This window comes from Danio rerio, chromosome 12 (genome assembly GCF_052040795.2).
Source record: "Danio rerio strain M-AB ecotype USA chromosome 12, GRCz13ab, whole genome shotgun sequence".
In the NCBI taxonomy this organism is placed as follows: Eukaryota; Metazoa; Chordata; class Actinopteri; order Cypriniformes; family Danionidae; genus Danio; species Danio rerio.
The window spans coordinates 6,344,695-6,367,066 of NC_141032.1; the positions used below are offsets into that span (position 1 = coordinate 6,344,695).

The following is a 22,372-nucleotide window of genomic DNA, read 5'->3' on the forward strand; positions in this document are numbered from 1 at the left end:
GACTAATAATTCTGATTTCAACTGTATGTGATGCAAATGTAAAGAATACCACATAGGGCAGGACCAGGTTTTACACATAAGAGGAAACGTAGCAATACAAGAATTAAGGCAAATCGGAACATAAGCTTGCAGCTGATTGTGAAATTTAAATACATTTTTAATTATTCCTAATGCGTTGCTGCATTTATAAGCATCTTTATGTTTAATCTGGACCCCTATTGGGTGATTATTTATTAACATTTGACCAATATTGATTGATGATCTATATTTCATTCATTCATTCATTCATTTTCCTTTGGCTTAGTTCCTTTATTCATAAGGGGTCACCACAGTGGAATGAACCGTCAACTTATCCAGCATATGTTTTACACAGTGCATACCCTTCCAGTTGCAACCCAGTACTGGGAAACACCCACACATTCTCACATTCACACACATACACTACAGCCAAGTTAGTTTATTCAATTCACATATAGCCAACCCGGGCTCATTGTGGAAACGTAGTCCCACGGACGTTTCTGGAGACCGCGGAATACGTCCTGGCGGGTGCCTACTGCTGCAGTTTTTGTTTTCGCGAATCCGCGAGAGGCCAATGTTGTGCGCTTTTTCGCACCTCAGACGCCTCTCGCGAGTGCGGTTCGCCCGCGCTGTTCTCGCATGAACCCACCGGAGGCCGCTGTCTGACTGACCAGATGATTGACTGCGCGACCGACCAATCAGGCCGACCCGCCCTCCTTCTTCCCCGAACCCAACCAATTTTACCGATCGACCCGCTTACTTCCCTAAACCTGAGCAACAGTTTACAAAAAGCCATCCAAAAAAATAAAAGCCCCGATTTTTGTTTTTTTTACTGCGTTTTCGGATTTCACTGCGTTCTCACCCTGTCACGAAACTCGTTTACTTAATTTTTGGGATTCTGTTTTTGTCTTACCTGATTGCTGGAACCACCCCGGACTCGAAACCGGTCGCCGTGGTCGACTCCTCCTCCGGGGAAGCCCTCCACAAGGAGGTAAGGCAAGCGCAAAAGGGAACAGCGTCACACCGCCCTGCATCGTTCGCTTGAAAAAAATAAACGCGGCCGTACGTACCCCCCAGGACGTATTCCGATGTGTCCAGAAACGTCCGTGGCACTACGTTTTCAGAATGAGCTTGGGTTGCATATAGCGCATGTCTTTGGACTGTGGGGGAAACCGGAGCACCCGGAGGAAACCCACACGAAGACGAGGAGAACATGCAAACTCCACACAGAAATGCCAAATGATTCAGCCGGGACTCTAACCTTCTTGCTGTGAGGCAACAGTGCTAACCACTGAGACATGATCTATATGATGGGTAAAATCCAAAAACTTACATTTTGGGGGTGAGGGGTAACAATATACACTCTGAGCTATACATATAGAGTCAAAAGTAAGTAACAGTAATTAAAAAATAAAATGCTACCAAACAATACTAAAGCCGAAAGTCCAGCTGATTGAGTTTATTACCCGTGGGAACGAAGCAAAGTCTGCTCTTACAATAATAACAGCACAACCCGAGGAACTGTAGGTGTTTCACTTTAACCTTTCACGCTAAATACCAGTCCTATAGCCCAAGGGAGGCCGAGAGCTTAAAAGTCGGTCTCAGAACACAGAGATTCTCAGCACAACTGAACGGCCATGCTTTGAAGAGGAGGGCCGAGAGCCATCAACTGGTCCAGTAATGAATTAGTCCATTGGAAAGAGGCTGTACACGGGTGGAGCCGCAGATCAAAGCATGTTTCTCTTATTGCCTGCACCTTCAGGTGAAGTTGAGGCATGCAGCCAGTTTGGGGTGAAACGCTGTCCCACACTTCAGCAGGAATGCAGAGAGAGCTCCGTCCCTCCAGAGTCGGGTTTCACAGCGAACACCGCAGATATGATTACATGCGTTGAGATCAGTCATTATGAAAAATGACTGCGGTCAAAATACCTAGAGAGCTACTGTAATAAACAAAGGATTCCTTAATCCTCGGTGGACAGGCTTGGAATTAAAAGGCATTATCTTGAATTATTAACCATAGATAGTTTGCATTATTAAAGTATCGTCTTGCAACTTAAGTCTGGTATCTAAACGCTAGGTTTAATGTAGGACCGTACTAAGTATACTGTACAGTAAATGTGCAACTAAAGGAAGTTGACCACAGTGACGGTCACAGGTAGTTAGGATACCTCAAAGCGCTGATGTAATGAAAGGCTGGAGACTGGTTTTATCTGGAGATGTGGGAAAATAAAGACAAGCTAGCAGTTATTTGAAAGCAATGGGCAGGGTTTAAATGCACAACCATTATAAGTTACTTGTTGTAAGCTATTTTACATGAAGACGGAGGTAGGAATATATATTTATAAATATATATATGCAGAGCTGGATTAAGAACATTGGCCCCTGAGGCTATAGCAAATCAGGGCCCCCCTTTAAATTTTATTATCTCACAAAAAATAAATAAATAAATAATATATATATATATATATATATATATATATATATATATATATATATATATATATATATATATATATATATATATATATATATTTGTATGTATATATATATATATATATATATATATATATATATATATATATACAAATATATATATATATACAAATATATATATATATATATATATATATATATATATATACAAATATATATATATATATATATATATATATATATATATATATAAATATATATATATATATATATATACATACACACACACATTTTTAAATTTAAATTGTTGTTATTATTATTGTTGCTATTATTAATATTATTATAATTATTATTATTAATTTATCTAATTTTACGCCGTTTGATTTATATTTGAATATTAATTATTTTTTTCTGTTCTATTAAAATAGGCCTGCAAGTATGCAAAACTAAGTAATGACATCATATGAAATTTAAAGTTCAAACAATCAGAAAAAAAAAAAAAACAATTGCAATACTTCCCTAAATCAGTGCTTTATAATAAATACGGGTTTACCTTTAGAAGGTTTCTTTAAAACTTTAGCTGACCCTAATTATTTAATATCTTTAAAATCCATGCTTCAAATATCCAAAATAGCTTATTGTGGTCTTCTGAGTTACAAAAGGCTATCATCCTTATTTATTTATTTATTTATTTATTTATTTATTTATTTGTTTATATATTTTTGCATCAGATATATTGTCTAATGAAAGCCAGCACCAATATTTCATTGCTCCATTTTGTTACTGTCATTTTCCTAAAAAAGGGCACCGTTAACATTTATTCATAAAAAGTTTGCTTTCTAACTGGTTCAGTTAGACTTACTGTAAAGCATTACAGAGTGGATTTACTTTATATATATATATATATATATATATATATATATATATATATATATATATATATATATATATATATATATATATATATATATATATATATATATACATAAGTTAAAGTTAAAGTTTTACGTCACCATCATGGAGAACAGAGTTTGCTTTAGTTGGGCTCTTAGCCCTGTCATTTTTAACATTTATATATCTTGGCTGCTGCAATTGTTAAGAACTTTGTTAAAAAGCTCCTTTGTTGTAGCAAGCCAGCCAAAAACCTAAATAAGATCTGATGATGTTCATGTTGCTATTAAATGGCAGAGTCTGTTCTCATTTAGTATAATAAAATTTACTGCTCCTATTCAATGTTAAATCTATTGTTTTACATAATATATCTATATATGGCAATGATTTCTGGAAGTTTTTAAGAATATCTTGGACAATAACACTGCTCTACGGTGTACACTCAAAGAGACATCAATAATCAGCATATGAACCTCAATAATGGTGACAACTAACAAAATTAACAGTTTAACTCACAAACAGGCAACTGAAAGTCTAAACATAAACAACAGCAGAATCAAACACAAATAAAGAAAACTGTGTGACCATTATACAACATTTATTTATACCGCAATGCATGCTGGGATATTGGTACCGTGCCACTCCCAGCATGCATTGCAGCATGAAACATTTGAGATGTTACCATTGTTGAGATACAAGGTCAGATTCATGAGGTCTGAGTGTGTATTTGTCATAACTGAACTGTCTTTGTATGTTATTTCTTAACTATTAAGTAATTACGGAGGTATCTTTTCTGTTTCCACTTCTCATTAATTAAATTAATATCTGCAACTAAGCATAAAATCTATTGCATGAGGTCCTTCATCCAGATTTATACCAAAACATTTATCAGAACTAATTTCAGACTAATAGGTTTCTCTATTTATTGACTTTCCAACTTTATTGCTATAATATAAGCATTTTGTTAACTCTTTATTATAGGAATTGGAGAGTCTGAATTAAAAAGTTCAAGGGTGAAGAGCCCAACGAAACCAGCCCCTAACTCCATTACGGTGACACAAAAAACACCTTAATTTCTGTTGGATCTCAATGAGAATAGTATGGAAGTCAAATCAGTCAGTAATAAGTGTGTGTCTGCTGTTGTTTGTGGAGTTGTTTAATGATCCTCTGCTGAGACTGAAGCTGTTTTATTTTATTTGATTTTATTTAATGTTGTAACTCAAGTCACTGTTTGTGTTTCTTGTTTATTTTCTTCAGTAATTGTAATTATTAACAGCAGGTGTTCATCAGTGTCTGAATTCACTCATTAGTGTTCATTAACTCTGTCAGGTGAACTATATTAGTTAACTAGTGTATGAAATAGTGAACAAGGACACAAAGTGTGATTTCAAACACAGACTTCAAAACATCGAATCTGAACTCTGTTAGCTCACAGTTTTCTGCAGTTGGTTACTTTCTCGAAGACAAAAATGTTACCCAGAAAGCACTGTTTTTAACAGAATATTACTGTTTTAGTGAAAAAACATTATTTTACCGTAGAATCTGACCGTTTTTTAACAGCAATTTTTTACAGTGTGGCTAATATGAAAGGTAAAGGCCTTCAGATTACGCTTATTTTACCAAAATAAAATATCACCATATACCTGATGTTTAATTATTTAAAAAGTCTTGTCACTTAACAGAAATAATGTACAGTATAGATTATAAATGGTGCAGTGAAAAAAGTGCATGACTCCTATGACTCCTTAGGTGGGCTAATAATTCAGGGGGTTTAATAATTCTGACTTCAACTGCCTAATGCACAACAAGAATTTCAATATGTGTTTAATTAAATTCAATATGTTCAATGTGTATTTTTATGCATTACAACTATACTAATACACCTTAGAAAAATTGTTCCAAAATAAGGCTTTTGCTTTTATGGCATAAACGCATTATGTTTGGTTCCTCAAAAAGAACCAAAGAACCAATTAAGTGGATCAGTTTCCCACCTATAAAAAGGCTTTTGTGGAATAAACCATTTTATATGGATGTTAAAGGTTATGTAATGCCAATATTTTAGTCATAACCATGGAAATTTAGTCATACAAGAAGTGAAGTCACATAAAAAAAAGAATAAATGGAGTTAAATGGACAGGTGTGGACTACAAAAACATCCAACACCACCAGCCCCAATACACAAACTCCCCTTTCTTCCTTATTCCCGAAAGAGATCATCTCAGTTGGACCCTAAAATAAACACAACACATCTGGGGTCACCTTATGAAAACTAAGGGCGCTTGAGAGAGGAATTACACCAAGACTCAGCGGACTGTGTAATTCATAAAGCAAAAGCAAAAGCGGAGAAACATAATTTAATGTGCTCAGCCATTGCTTGCCAATCATCATTTTCCAGTGGGCAAAGATAAAGCGCTCAATCGGAATAATAGCTCCTCAGATGAGCGCTGGGATATAATCCTAGTCAACAAAGAAGCACTTTGAGAAAACCCACTAAATAGCACAGATTCTCCAGAGAACGTCCAACTGTATGAAACAAAAAAGCAGAGCCACTGAGACCACGTCTCGCGGAGCCGGATTACTTTCCTGTGGGAACAAGTCATCAAGCGTCCACATCTCAATAGTCACGCTTGTATTTACTGTGCAGCCACCGAGTGTTAATGCCATAATCGCGCCACTCTCCTGTTCGTCAGACAGAGTGGGCTGTGCTTTACAGTACAGAGGCCGTCGATACAAGCGGTGCAAACTGGGATATGTTTACATCATTCCAACACCTGTTTTTCCCACAAGTTCTAGTGAATGGTCTCTCTGTGACGCCGACTGGCGATGACTGCGAGACAAATGATCTCGGGTTGTGGGACCTGTTGTTGTCTGTTCCTCTTGAGTCAACGCAATTATTTGTGGTAGATCAAGAAATCATTATCGCACACAATAGCGCACTTAATTCATAAACATAACCTCATGGGTTTAGCATGGAGGAACAGAACGTGCACAGTTCATGTAATTGAAATGTTGGTGTGCTTAGAAGACTCTTTCTTGCAGCTTTATATTCAAAACAAAGAGTCCCTCATTATTCATTTGACAGGTTAAAACAGTAAAAAATAAAATGAAACGTGGTTAACTTCTGAAAGGTTTATAATGAAGTGAAAGTGTGAGGACGGAGGCTAGCCTTTGTGGCTTTTGATTAGCCTTAATGATCTACCAGGAGTTGTGTTGAGATCACAAAAGGACATGGTGGAGACAATAAGAGAGAGTGAGCCACAAACCACAAACAAGACTAATGAGATAATATGTTTGCTAGCTAACAAGATAGCCGAGTAATCTTCAGACTGAAGGGGAAAAGTGTGAAGAAAATCCCTCAGGTGTCATTTTATTCAACGACAGAAAGCCACAAACTGCCAAATCGGTTTGTGGCTTCACTCTCTGAACATTGCCTTGAGAAAAAAATCTGCATCTACCTGCAAATGTATGAAACAAAACCATGCTGATGAATTCAATTCACTGCAGTTTCCAGCTGAGATTTTATTTTATCCTTTATTATACCAGGAATTTCCCATTGAGATATACGTCTCATCTAACAGGTGCTCCTGGCCAAAATGGCAGCACAAAAAGTTTCAGATACAAAAATAGACGCACATAAAATGCAATTTTAAAATTATATATATATATATACACACACATATATTTATTTTTTATTTTTTTCCCAGAGATGGGTTGCGGCTGGAAGGGCATCCCCTGCATAAAAACTTGCTGGATAAGTTGGCGGTTCATTCCGCTGTGGCGACCCCGGAGCAATAAAGGGACTAAGCCGACAAGAAAATAAATTAATGAATAATTTTTTAATATTACTTTAATCATTTTTTTATATTAATAATTTATTAATATCAAAATATCAATTATAATTTACACAAAAAAATTCACATGATTGTTCAAAGTAAGATTTTAAAAGATTTGTAAAAAAATATTTAGAGATGGAATTGTTGCTAACATGATAACGCTCATTTAAATAATAAAACACATTTTATTCCATAATGTAGAGCCAACAGAGAAAACGCTGTTTTACCAAACTCCGTACACACTCCAGAAACAGTTAAATGTAATTTATAGGAATTTCATATGCTATAAGTACAAGTATAATATGATAAAAGGTTACAAATATCAGACGGCAATTTACCCAATAATGCCCTGGTGGTGAATAGAAGCATATACATTTTTCTCATTTGGTGCAGGGAAAACCATCCAGATATTTTGTACAAAATACAGTGCATCCGGTATTCATAGCGCTTCACTTTTTCCACATTTCTTTTATGTTACAGCCTTATTTCAAACAGGATAAAATTTATTTATTTCCTCAAAATTCTTCACACAATACTTCATAATGACAGTTTGAAAAAAGAGTTTTGGAAATTGTTGCAAATTTATCAAAATGAAAAAGCTGAAAAATCACATGTACATCAGTATTCTCAGCCTTTGCCGTGAAGCTCTAAACTGAGCTCAGGTGCATTCTGTTTCCACTGATCATTCTTGAGATGTTTCAGCAGCTTAACTAAAGTTCATCTGTGGTAAATTCAGTTGATTGGACATGATCTGAAAAGCCATACACCTGTCTATATTAGGTCCCAGGGTTAACAGTGCATGTCAAAGCACAAACCAAGCATGAAGACAAAGGAATAGTTTGTAGACCTCCAGTACAGGATTTACTCGAGGCACAAGGCTGATGAAGGTTACAGAAAAATTTCTGCTGCTCTGAAAGTTCCAATGAGCACAGCGGCCTCCATCATCCATAAGTGAAAGATGTTTGAAACCACCAGGACTCTTCCTAGAGCTGGCCGGCCATCTGAGCTGAGTGATCAGGGGAGAAGGGCCTTAGTCAGGGAGGTGATCAATAACCCGATGGTCACTCAGTCTGATCTCCAGCGTTCTTCTGTGGAGATAGGAGAACCTTACAGAAGGACAACTATCTGTGCAGCAGTCCACCAATCAGGCCTGTATAATAGAGTGGCCAGACGAAAACCACTCCTTGACTGGAGTTTGCCAAAGGCATCTAAAGGACTCTCAGACCATAAGAAACAAATTGTCTGGTTTGATGAGACTAAAATTGAACTCTTTGGGGTGAATGCCAGGCGTTACGTTTGGAGAAAACCAGCCACCGCTCTTCACCAGGCTAACGCCATCCCTACAGTGAAGCATGGTGGTGGCAGCATCATGCTGTGGGAATGTTTTTCAGCAGCAGGAACTGGAAGACTAGTCAGGATAGAGGGAAAGATGAATGCAGCAATGTACAGAGACATCCTGAATGAAAATCTTCTTCAGAGTGTTCTTGACTTCAAACTGGGGCGACGGTTCATCTTCCAGCAGGACAATGACTTGCAAAATATCAAACCACCAAATTATCAATGTGTGTCTTCACAACAACTAGGTGAAAGTTCTTGAGAGGCCCAGTTAGAGCCCAGACCTAAATCCTATTGAACATCTCTGGAGAGATCTGAAAATGGCTGTATACCATCGCTTACCATCCAACCTGATAGAGCTTCAGAGGTACTGCGTAGAGGAATGGGCAAAAAGACCAAAGACAGGTGTGCCAAGCTTGTGGCATCATATTCAAAAAGACTTGAGGCTGTAATTGCTGCCAAAAGTGCATCAACAAGGTATTGAACAAAGTCTGTGAATACTGATGTACGTGTGGTTTTTCACCTTTTCCTTTTTTATTTTTTTTTATAAATTTGCAACAATTTTAAAAACTCTTTCTTTACATTGTCATTATTGTGTGTAGAATTTTGAGGAAATAAATGAATTTAACCCATTTTGGAATAAGGCTGTAACATAAAAAATGTGTAAAAAGTGAAGCGCTATTAATACTTTCCAGATGCACTAAGTATGAGATTAATAGCAATAGCAAATATATATAATCAAGTTAAATTGGCATGCTAGCTTGACAAAAACAAATTTTATATTGTTTTTTTCATGAACAGTCAGTTAGGATCAGTGTACAAAATATCATTTTGCAGAAACATCGCTGCAGGCTTGCGCTTCCATTGAGCCTATAAGCTTAGTCCCTCTTTTGCTTAAAAACCTAAACAATGAAACTTACACTTAGTGATTGGAGCCTTTTTTTGTAGAAATGTGAAGCTTAGAATTTCATGAAAGCACTGTGTAATATTTCTCTGTGCACACTCAGAAACAAAGACACAAAAGCTGTCACTGGGGCGGCTCCTTTTCAAAAGGTACACAATTGCATCTCAAGGGTCTATTTCAGAAATTTAAAGGTACATACCTAAAATGTACCATATGAAATGTTTAGTTACTAATACATACACTTTTTAAAAGTTTAAAATCATGCATGTCTTGAGCCAATACAGTTTAAAATTAAGTGTTTGAGTAAATGATAATTTGCATTAAATTCACATTGAATTAAAAAAGTCTCACAATATGAAAAAAAATATGTCCATCTTCATTTAGCATACTGTACCTAACTTAACCTCTTAAGGCCCAAGGTGTTTTTTTACATGCATATTTTATTTTATTTGGGCTTATTGGAACCTAATTATAATAAAAACCAAAGTATCATCTTTTGATATGATGTACTTTTAGAAAAAAATGATGCCCATATATGTGGACTCGTGGTCCGAATTTACATAAAACACCTTTTCCTGACTGTTTTTTAATGCATATAGAACAAATCTTTTTTTAACATGTTTTAACTATCAGAGAGTAAGAAACTAAATTTTTCCCCCATTTAAAATGTTTTCAGAATGAGCTTTTTTTGTTTTTTTGCATTTGTGTATTTCATATTGTATTACAGGGATTTTCTAGCTGTTGAGTGCACATGGGTTGTAGGCTTGTTATTACTGTGGATTGTGGGATTGATTGAGTGCACTTCATAATGTCATGCATGGTTTCAGACACCACTGGGAAAGGTTGCTCCTTCAAATATTGGACTATTTAAAGGGACAGGAGTCCATTTCGGACACCGCGAGACTCCAACACAATGATTGAGTCAATGGAGCACTGAACGCCGAGGCGCGCAGATGAAAAAGTAGACAGGTGTGTTCAGCCCGTGATAATTAGTCCAATCAAAGCCAACACCTGTTTGCTGCTCTGCTCTCCCACATGCAGACTGTTCGCCCCTTGACATATGTCACCTCTCAATCTCACGAGGGCTAATTCAGCGGTTAGCACAAAGAAATAAACACAGATGCTTCTGGAAAACTCCAAGAAGACCTGCAACGGCTTCGACTGCCAGTGTAACGTTTTCATATCGGTACCCCTAGGTAAGATGGTTTATTGTATCGCACTAATGTCTGCATGTACACTGTAAGAAAAAAAAAATTGTAAGTTAGCAGTTTTCCATATTTTGTCATTAAAATTTTTATTTTTCTCCATTTCTTTATGTTTTTGTGTTGCATTATGGGACATTGGTCTTTCTTCCAACAATTTTCAACCCTGAAAAGTTGTAAAAAAATGTACTTTTATGAACATGTTTAATAGTTTGAAGTGATATATTGCCTGGGTTGGTGTTGTATATTAGGGTAATAAACTCCAGTGCATTTTCTGTTATTTTACAGACTTGTTTTTCCATATCTCATTTCTTATGCATTATATTTTTAAAACTTCTAAAATGGCAATAAAGGTCACTTTGTTAAACTGTAGAATTTAATTTTCAACATCAAAAGTCGACAGAGCAGAGATAAACATCTCATAAAGCAATTCACGACCGTAAATAAACAGAAAACACTTGTGAATCACTATGTACGAAAACTTTTAAATAACAGACATTATTTACAGTGTAGAAATTGTCAAGAAATAAAAGGTTTTATATTACCACTATGTGAACAGCTTGTAAAGACACTTAAAAATCAACGCCTTCTCTGATTTACTAGGTTGTGAATGAAAGGCTGGAGTGAAGGACTGGAGATGTTATTGATGAGACATGACATAAATGCTTGTAATGTTTAAGAGAGTGGCAAGATGTCAGTTTGTACTCTATTACATTGAGTCAAGCCAAGGAAGGGATGTTCACGTTTTGTTTGAAAGTACATTTCAAGCTATTAACAATCTATTACCTAAGAGTTTTAGCTCAACTACTAGTTAGATGCTTATAAAAGTTATTAAGGTTTAGGTATTGGGTAGGATTAGAGATACAGCGGGGAAAATAAGTATTGAACACATCCTGTTTTTTTCCTAGGAATAATAGTTCTAAATAAGCTGTTGACATCAAATTGAACCAGATTTCGGTAAAAAACTAAATAATACAAACATAAACAAAATAAATAAATAAAAAATCTGAAAAATTTGTATGTGGAATAAAAATGAAATGACACAAGACGAAAATACTGAACTATTGAAATGTCTTAATTTACACTGAGGAAGGGCAGAGGATTGCTGAAAAACTACTGAGAGATTTCAGCTGCTGTCTGGGCTTTCACTGCCTTTCTACACCTCCCTTTCTTCATGTGTTCAAAACCTTTTCCCTGCATTGTTTAATTTAATTACACATAACTTTATTTGTAAATGAATTAGATTTGTTTTCTTTGCATAGATGAATTTCTTTGTAAAATTTCAAAGGGAAAGTCAACGGCATCTTTGGAAATATGTTTCATGAGAAAAATGGTGAAAAGTTCAATACTTTTTTTTTTCCTGCTGTATATAAAAAGATCACATTTTATAAGTACTAATAAACAGTTACTATCTTAATAATAGTCAGGTAATAAGCTAGTAGTAAATGGTATGAATTGTTACTTAAACTAAAGTGTCACTAAAGTGATTAAGTTAAACTATACTATCCTATATAGAATTTTTAAAATTATAACTTAGGGTTATAGCTTAAAAAGGGGTGATATTCAATATCATTTCTGATACAACTTTGAAATATCACCAATAATTACAGACGCAATAATATGAAGTCTAAGCAAGATATTTTAGTACATTTTAAAGATAAATTTAAGCCAATCTGGCACACTTTAAAATAAGGTTGTATTAGTTAATGTTATGTTTTTGTTAACGTGAACAAACAATGAGCAACACACTTATTACAGTATTTATTCATCTTTGTTAATGTTAGTTAAAGGTAATCCAGTTGTTAGTTTATGTTAACTCAATGCCTTAACTAATGTCAACAAGCATGAATTTGTATGTTAATAATGCGTTGGTTATTGTTGAACTATAATTAATAAAGGCTGATTGTTTATCATTTATTGATTTTAGTAAATACATTAACTAACGAAACCTTATTGCAAAGTGTGTCCAAAATATAAAAGCAATTCAAAAGGTTGCTGTTTTTAACTATTTAACAGTACATTCTTATAAATCAGACTTCCAAAAAAAAACAAAAAAAAAACAACAACTCATGGTTCTCAAATATAATTTGGAAATTATAGCATAAAATACAATAATAATGTTGTAGCGCCTTGATTCTAAGAAAGACATATCATACATACAATTTGTTATATGTATATAATATATCATTTATGTTACAATATATTATTATTAACTCATGTGATGCTGTTATCTGAGGTCGTTTATTTAAGGTTTATCCTCCAAATTTTAAATCTTGCCAAGTTTATACAACACAGGCTCATTGTGGATACATATCCCTGTCTATATTTCTGGATAGCGTGAATTATGTAGCCAGAGGTACTTATGGCTGCATTTAGCCTTTAAAACTATCAAACTATCAAACTATCGCAACGGGGTGGTATGATGGCACCGACAGCTTCTGTTCCTTTTACCCTGGACGACTTTACCGGCGTTACCAGTTTACCCAGTACCTCGCTGCATTTGCTGATGGACTGTTGACCACAACAACGGGGATCGAGTGTTGCAAATAACGCTTCCAGAAACAAGGTAAAACAAAAGCAAAACATTTTATAAATAAATAAATAACAGCAGGCTGAAAACATGGTGAAATCATGTGGCTGCAACTGCTTTTCGTTTCCTAGATTGCTTTTGAAAACACTATCAGTTGGGTTCAGGGACAGGGTGGGTGGGTCAGTCAGTCGACGGTAAGCTGGCCTTGGTATATTGCACCCTCTGATGAATTTATGCGAAAAGGAAACAAGCAAGAGAAACTTGAGATCATCAAGAAGTGTACACAGCAGCGGATTTGCAAAAACAAAAAGCTGAACAGGCGTACCTCCATTTATGTACTGCGCTGTCCCCAGAAATGTAGACCTGAATACATATCCCTAATAAGCCTGGGTTGACTTTATCACATGACTATATTTCCAACTTCTTTTTTTAAGTATATATTAGGGCATTGAATCATGTTCAGTCTCTTGTATGTACAGAACTCTATATATTTAGCCTCTTTAAGGTGACACATCAAAAGACATGTATCGAATCCTTGTGTTTGCAAATAAACTACAGTTGTGTTTGGTATCAGATTCTTAGCTCTGTTTCCCAACATCGTCAGTGTTTACCATCAAGATATGTCTCTGATGTGACCAGAGGGTTTGTCTTTTTCCTCTTTCTGAGTCCAGCTACAGCAAGATCGCTTGATAAGCTTTTGACGGCGGCTGCCTTTGGTCACGTTAACACAGTCCCATTAGCATTATCAGCTCCTGTGGGAAAAACTAAAAAAACAACAGAGGGCGACCAAAAAAGAAAAAATCTGCAGGAGAAAAGGAGAAATTCTCAAGGAAAATAATTTTATCTGATTGACTTCGATGTGGACGCTTCTTTAGATGGCTGGGTATTTTTTCTCTTTCTTTAATGTATTATGATCTTGAAATTCGTACAAAAACAAAAGAGTTAAATGATGCTGAACGGTTCTGGTTCACCCCAGATTGTAGGTGAACATCTCAAAATTTAATTCTACAGCCTCCCAAATGAGTAAGTCCCTGCAGAAGCAAGCACAATACAGGGTTCAACGCTAAAGATTTTTTCTACTGGCCCGATCGGACAAGTGGTTTAGATTTTTACTTGCCCTGCCAATATTTTCCCTGGCCCCACCAAAAAAAAAAAGTGAAGAGCTATTTCTAAGCCACAAATTAAAACAAAAAAATTTATAAATTTTTGTAAATCTAGAATTTAAATATTTAAAATTTTTTATAAATGTATAATGAGCAAAATTCAAAGGGTTTTGCAAACAAATGTAGCAAAATGTGCAGGTATTTTATTGCAAAACAAAAGACGGCTGACCTGCCAAACAGAAGGAAAACTGTACAAAACATCACTTAATTTTTTTAGTCGTGGTTTACCCTCATAAATGTCTGCTTCCAAGATGTTAGAAACAAATGTTTTCCAGTAGCATCATCACTTGATGTTGACGCCAGGTTGCTGTCTCTTCACTGTACTGGTTGTTATGAAAAAAATAACGTGCTCACAACATCCAACCAGATAAGAGGAACAGAGAAGGTAGCATTTCAAGGCTTAAAAACACAAACCGTTTCTCGATTCTGACAGTTTTTGCACGCAATTGACAAATAGTCACAGCCAAAATAAACTTTATAGTGACAGGGCATCAGTGGCTCGATCGGGCCATTAACGATCCTGTCAACTGTCCCAAGCAACCGACACGCTGGCCCCGGGCCATCAGGCAGTCCTTATTGTTGAGCCCTGCAATAATAGGAATAAAAGTACACTGGAATACCAGAGGTATTACTCAATGCATTGTCTTTATCTGCGTAACATTTGTCTTTCTTTAATGTATAACAATCTTGAAAATTTGTACAAAACATAAGTGTGTAATGATGCTGAATGGTTCTGATTCACCCCAGATCACAGGTGATTAGAACATCTCAAAATTCTATTCTACAGCCTCCCAAATGAGCAAGTCCCTGCAGAAGCACAATAATAATAATAAAAGTGCACTGGAATGTAAGAGGTATTGTGCAAATGCATTGTTTTCATCTGCATAACATGTTTCTTTCTTTATTGTATCATGATCCTGAAATTCGATTAAAAAACGTGTTGAATCATACTGAACGGTTCTGATGCTGCTGTCGACCGACTGAATGACTGACTGGGCGACCGGCCAATCGACTGACCCACCCGTCCTCCTTCCCTAAACCCAACCAATTTTTTGATTGACCCGCCCACCCGCTTACTTCCCTAAAGCCAACCGACGGTTTACAAAAGCCGCCTAGAAAAAGAAAAGCCCTCGTCTGATTTTTACCACGTTTTCTAATTTCACCACATTCTCACCCTGTTGTTCACTCGTTAATTTTTTCTTTTTTGGATTCTGCTTTTGTCTTACCTGATTTCTGGAAACGCTCTTCCCCGGACTCGAACCTGGGGGTCGTGGTCAACTCCTCTCTGCGTCACATGTACGCCGACGTACACGACAAGCTAACTGGACAAACTGGTTGCAACGGGAAAGCACTCCCATGCCCGTAGACAGGGGGGGCCACGGCCAAAAGGTCCAGAATTTGTCCTTTTAATTATTTTATGTAATTTAATATTATATAATATATTTATTATATAATTAATATAATATATTTATATTCAATATATATTGTAATAAAGTGTAATTTTAAATAACTCTGGCCAGTAATTCGAATCCCATAGAGCCTCAAACCCACAATAATGTGATGCGAGTCACGTAACATAACCCACTGAGTGGTCACATTTGAATCTTTGATGCGAAATCAATGGATAGCTACTGAGTTGGTCGAAAAGAGCAAGAGGGCAGAAAAAGCAGGAAGCGGCATCCTTATTGCAAAGTATTGAACACGTTCATAAAGACAGGTAAGTGACTTCCTAACAGATGAAAATCTGCCCCTGAGGTTCTAGGCTAACTGGCCGCATTAGCCTGCTGTCCTGTATATTTATTGACTTGTCCAGTACATGGCCTCCCTTTCCCTATTTCAGACATTTTTTAAATAACTGCCTGATGAAAGCTTTAATGGCAAGCGGAGTCCTCAGCCGTCAGATGTCACTTCACAGCAAAAGGCGCTAATCCCATCACATCTGTGTTTTTGAGGCTGTTTGCTCACTTATTCTGATCGGATATAAACTTGATCCCTCAAACCACTTCAGAGGGTGATTTGGGATGCATTCCAGATAAAGCTGGATAGGTATTATCTTTTTTGGGACAAAATTAATATCAACTAAATAAATTATGACCTGGAGAAAATCTGACCTGCGTCTAAAACACCTGTAGGTGCGCATTTACAGTCAAAATTCTATTAAAACATGTTTACTATAAGCATAAAAAATGTTTTAACTTTTCAGACCTGTAGCCAGGGGGGTTCGGGTCGTTCAGAGGAGCCGGTAAGCGCCAAAAGGATTGGCGTTCGCTTAAAAAAATTAAATGCAGCCATACGTACCTCCGGCTACATAATTTGCGGCCTCCAGAAATGTTCGCGGGACTACGTTTTCAGAATGAGCATGTGTTGTGATTAGAACATCTCAAAAATCAATGCTACAGCCTCCAAAATCCCTGCAGAAGCATACTATTGACAATAATAATAATAATAATAATAATGATAATAATAATAATAATAATAATAATAATAATAATAATAATAATAATAATAATAATAATAATAATATTCATAATAATAATAATAAATTACTCTGGAATGCAAGAGGTATTATGCAAATGCATTGACTTTGTCTGCATAAGATTTCTCTTTCTTTAATGTATTACAATCTTAAAATTTGTACAAAGATAAGTGTTTAATGATGTTAAATGGTTCTGTTTCACACCAGATCGCAGGAGATTAGAACATCTCGAAATTAAATTCTACAGCCTCCCAAATGAAGCAAGCACAATAATAATACTGAAAAAAATTCACTGGAAAGCAAGAGGTATTACGCAAATGGATTGCCTTCATCTGCTTAACATTTCTCTTTCTTTAATGAATTGCGATCTTGAAATTTGAACAAAAACAAGAGTTAAATGATGCTGAACGGTTCTGTTTCACAGCACATTGCAGGTGATTATAACATCTCTAAATTCAATTCTACTGCCTCCCAAATGAGCAAGTCCCTGCAGAAGCAAGCATAATAATAATAGAAAAAAATGCTCTGGAACGCAAGAGTTATTACGCAAATGCATTGTCTTCATCTGCGTAAGGTTTCGAGATGTGAGCGTTCATAAATTCCACAAGAGCGTAATAGGAAGAACAGCGTTGTCGAACCTTGAATACCGTGTAGCCTGTGGCCATTTAGGTTGAATGGAATTCAGCTTTGAGGTTTGTCAGAAATGATGGACTCCTCTGGTCTGAAATGCCAAGAGTTTGCTTTCAGATTCAGAGTTTTTCTTTATCATCCGCATGAGAATACACAGTTGAAGTCATTGCTATTAGCTCTCATGTGGATTTTGTTTTCTTTTCTAAATATTTCCCTAATACTGTTTAACAGAGCAAGACATTTTTTGCAGTAATTCATATAATTTTATTATAATTCTGGAGAAAATCGTATTTGTTTTATTTTGGCTGGAATAAAAGCAGTTATTAATTTAAAAAATAATAATAAAATAAAATTAAATAAAACATTTTAAGGTCAATATTATAACCAATATTTTTTCAATGGGGTACACTGAAAAAAAAATTCAAAAATGATTTCTAGGATTTACTCAATTTTTTTTTATGTTAAGTGGTTGTAAACAATTTATTTGGGCTGAGTTTAAACAAATAAATTAAGTTGAACATTAATAAACTTAATTTGTTTGTTTAAATTCAGCACAAATAAATTGTTTGCAACAGTTCTGCATGCAACACTTTTTTCAGTGATGCCGAAATATGCTAATAGGACTTTTAATTTGTCAATAACCTGGGTTAGGCGCTTCCGGTGAACTGTTTGCCATTGCAAAAACAGCGCATTTAAGGTCTGTTTTCTTTAAAAATCAGCAATCTCCACTGGCTGAGTGATATCCGATATAAAGTGGGTCTCAGATTGTACAAGAAGCACTGCATTAAATTACATTTTCCACCACCATGTCTTTATAATATGAGCATTTATTTTACCCCAGTATATTCAGGGAAGCTTCTTCGCTAGCCTGCCTATTCTGATAGGCGTGTGCGAGCAAACGGCTTTTTGTCTCGTTTTACACTTGAACAACTAAATGAATGCCAAAGTCTGTTTAACTGATTGTATTTTAATGACATTACAACATCAATGCTGTAAAAGGAACCGTATAAAATGAAAAAAAAAAAAAAAAACTCACAATAACTGGTCACCAGAAGTTTTTTAGTATGGGAACAACACTCTTGCTGTGAGGTGAGAGTGCTAACCACTGAGCCACCGTGTTCCCCTAGCTTATTTTAAGGAAGCATTTAGAACAAACAGTACACATCATTTTTGAGTGCACTGTAAAAATGCAGGGTTCTACACAATTCGTTCAAGTTGTCCCAGCTAAAATGGATTTAACGTAACAAATATAAGTGGACTGAACTTAAAACAATTAAATTGTCCCAAAAAAAAATCAAGAATTGTGTTGTTTCAGTTTTTTTTAAATAAGTACTTTGAACAAACAGTACACGCCATTCTTTGAGTGCACTGTAAAATATGCAGGGTCCCACACAATTCGTTCGAGTTGTCCTAACAAAATATGTTAGCGTAAAAAAGTTAATGTAACATATATTAGTGGATTGAACTTAAAACAATTAAGTTGCCCCAAAAAACAAGAATTGTGTTGTTTCAGCTAATTTTAAATAAGCTATTTGAACAAACAGCAAACCTAATTTTTTGAATGTGTAAATTATTGATGAAATCGAAACAGAAAATAAGTTTACCTCAATGCTTTTCATGCGTTTGTTTTCTCCCTGTCACCTGTGGAGATTTCAGGAAAAGAAACATCCTCTCAGAAGACAAGCAGCATGAGGGAGTATCTGCAAATAACAAAGCAGAAGAAAACACAAAAGTTTTGTGTAAGCTTTGTCGAACTGGCATGTAACAATTAAACGTTGCTTTTAGGCATGTTATACTACTGGTCATGAAGGACAATGCTGGAAATGTTATACCAGTTCAAAGGGGAAACATTATAATTGACACTTTCTTGCCAACAACAGTCACTATATCAATTTCCTAACCTGTATAACACCCTTAAATGTACAGATGCGAGCACAAATCAAGCTTTATTATTACATCTTTGCTTGTCTACATACAGTTGAAGTCAGAATTATTAGCTCAAGCACAAACAAGCAATTGGTTACCTTACTAACAACCAACAATACATGAATATACTGTAGTATTGTTGAATATATAGTGTTAATTCACTTTCATTTTCATAATTCACTTTCATTTGAAGACTTCTGTTTCGTGGTTTATTTGGATCTATAGTTTACAGCTCTGTGTTTAAGATTGTAATGTGTCTAATTTTAGTTTTATGTAAAAATTATTCTATATACTAAAATTAGTCGTTAAACGTATTCTGTTCAATTGTATTGTATTGTAGTGATTATTCTGGTACTGATTTCTTCTATATTTACAACAACATTAGTGAACCTGGACCAAATTTCCTACTGTTAATATATAATCAAAACTTAATTTCAGGTAATGTGCATCTCTAAGCACTTTATTAAGACAACTTTAAATTTGTTTTTCTCAATGATATCTCAAGCAATTTGTAGTTTCATTTATTTAGTGGCAAATTCATATGAATTCAATTTCATTCGTAAAATTTAGAACGATTTGCTCATCCCCCAATAAAGGTTCAGTTTAGGGGCGGAGTTTGGTGCCACACCTCCTTTTTGAAGTTGTATAATTTTGATCGACTGAACTCCTATGAATTAGCAAATAAACTTCCAAAACGTAAAATAGTAACGTTTCCTCGTGAGATCAGGCTGGTTTTTGTCATTGTTAAGATTTTTTGATTCCAGATATTCAAATACTTGTATTTTGGCCAACTTATTATCTTATTCTATCAATTATATATCAATGGACGACTTATTTATTCAGCTTTTAGACGATGTATAAAAAAATAACAATTATGGCTGAATTTGTGGTCCAGGGTCACATTTTCTGGACATTTTACCAGAAATGTGCATTATCTGCCCTTGAAATAAAAACATAAATACAGTAAACACAAAGTATTTCATCCCAAAAAAATCTAAAATGGACTGATGGTTGATTTTTGTGAGTTTTTCAGTAAAGGAATATGTCATTCATTTGGTTTTCAGATTTTTATTTTTTATTTTTTAAACACTTTACAAATATGCAAACCCTGTCATCGTCCTTGTCCTCAGCCCAATTGAACCTACAGCTTTAATAGTTTTTGTTATGCTAAAAAAATGTTTTCTATAAAAAAATCTTTAGAAATAGCAAGTTTAAGTTGTTATCATTCACATCAATCGATTAAAAACATGAAATTATAAATAAATTCCACACTATTTTACAACTGTCCCCATGTTTCTGTCAGTCCTGTCACATTTGTATTAAACTGAATATATAATGCGTGCAGTACACTTTTGAGGCTATGACTCAGAGAAAGTGACATCATTTGATGGACGAGAAGCTGACAGAGGTCAAGGATGCGTTCTATAATTGAATTGTGTGACCTTAAGCTTGTTTTTGTATGATTCTTTTTGAGGAAGACAAGCTAAAAGGTCAGGCCCTGTCACATTTTTATAAGTGAAAATGTAAGTTTCTGGTTGAGTATGCCAATTTTAACTTTAAAAGAGTTAAATATTTAAATTTGGTAAAAAAATAAATAAATAAATAAAAAAAATCCTGTCTTTCAATTGACCCAACTGACATTTTCTGAAAAAATAAAATGCTCTAAATTATTATTTTTTTAATATTTGAAATTTGGGTGAAATGCTTAAGGACATTTTTTAGCAAACACATTTACATTTCACTCAAACCACGACCTAATAAATCAAGTAAATCCAGAGAAACTCGAGGACTTTTTCAAGATTTTTTTTTCTCGTTGCAAACTGTAAATTAATTAAAAGGGCAGCACTGATTAAATTTTGCATCATTTTGATATCATTCGATTTAACACACAATGTGATTATTCAGATGTCCGACCGGTTAAAGAAGCAATTATTATCAATAATATGTCACAGGCTTCACAATGTTGCCTGATAAGAAAACTAGGGAATAGTTAATTAAATAATATTTCATATCATTTTATGCAGAGCATGGCGCCGGAGTGAGGCTCCTTTTCAGCCCTGGAGTTCCAAGCCGGCCCACCTCAGTGCAATATCTGAATATTCAATATTCTGTGCTAAATTCTTTATAGATATCCAGTCCTTTGCAATCGTGGTCACACACACACACACAAAAATAAAATAAAATATGTACACCTATATTAGTAACCCAAACAGCATTATATGTCTTAACAATAAAAATGAAAAAAAAAATTCTCTGGTCAGGTTTGAACTCGGATCTGCAGCGTCGTAACGCAACGTGCGAACCACAGGACCACAGTGGTACTATTATACCTAGGTCGTTTGGATTGAAACATAAATATTGCACTGCTATCTGCAAGACTCTAACTCTTTTTCTATTGATGAATTAATAATTTTTCCCCTTTTTAGATTTCTGATCAAGTTATGTCAGATTTATTAATGCAGTGAATCATCTGATCTTCATTGAGCAGGTGTAATATTCATTAATATTGATTATTCGAATTCCTATATTCACTAAGGTGCCGCTGTTTGGGGTTGAATGTTGAATAGTTACATCATTATTAACCTGCAGGCTGTATTTTGCTCACGGGGCTGCGTGAAAATAAGTAAAAAGAGCGGAGCTGCGGCAAAATAATGAATAAAAAGAGTAAGGCTATGTCAAATAAATGAATGAAGAAAGTGAGACTGCTGAGAGTGCAAGCAGCTAGGGACACCGGCCCTCAGGGTCAAAAAACGGACCGGCCCACCGGGAATTCTCTCGGTCCTCCTGCTTAGCCGTTATGGGCCTGATGCAGAGAGACACACACACATACTGCATTTAAAATAATGACAATACACACAAATATACAGTATACAAATTAGACACAATTAATGAATATATATATATATATATATATATATATATATATATATATATATATATATATATATATATATATATATATATATATATATATATATATATATATATATATATATATATATATATATATATATACTGAGATCAAAGAATG

The 22,372-nt window shown here is 35.0% G+C and overlaps 1 long non-coding RNA gene across 2 annotated transcripts in view; it reads right to left on the minus strand.

The window, feature by feature from the left end:
• Positions 1–22,372, minus strand: part of LOC141376748 (uncharacterized) — a 218,847-nt gene that overhangs the window by 11,517 nt on the left and 184,958 nt on the right. For both annotated transcript variants that reach the window (XR_015503825.1, XR_015503824.1), the window contains exon 3: positions 19,020–19,115. This is a non-coding gene — a long non-coding RNA (uncharacterized LOC141376748). The remainder of the gene's footprint in view (positions 1–19,019; positions 19,116–22,372) is intronic.